This window comes from Penaeus monodon, chromosome 33 (assembly GCF_015228065.2).
Source record: "Penaeus monodon isolate SGIC_2016 chromosome 33, NSTDA_Pmon_1, whole genome shotgun sequence".
Taxonomy (NCBI): domain Eukaryota; kingdom Metazoa; phylum Arthropoda; class Malacostraca; order Decapoda; family Penaeidae; genus Penaeus; species Penaeus monodon.
This window is the reverse complement of record NC_051418.1, coordinates 14,449,379-14,449,680: the sequence shown is the minus strand read 5'-3', so window position 1 is coordinate 14,449,680 and position 302 is coordinate 14,449,379.

Genomic DNA, 302 nt, shown 5'->3' with positions numbered 1-302 from the left:
GGGCAGCTTTGGGGGAAAATTTATTATTTATTTCACGTTTAAAAAGGGCTTCCCTGGGGAGTGAGCGACATTGCGATTCCGTTTGGGAAAGACCACAGCGCATGTTTCAAAGGTAAAATTGATGATTATTCATTTGCTTTTTATCAGAAAAGTAGTCCATCTTTCGTCTAATCTCAACAAACACAATACCATTAAACATTCAGTGCATGTTTTTTAGAAGGGAAATTTCAAAAATTTTCAAAAGTTTTTGTAAGGGTTTCACACTAAATAAGATTTCATCTTTTGACATAAATATAATCTTT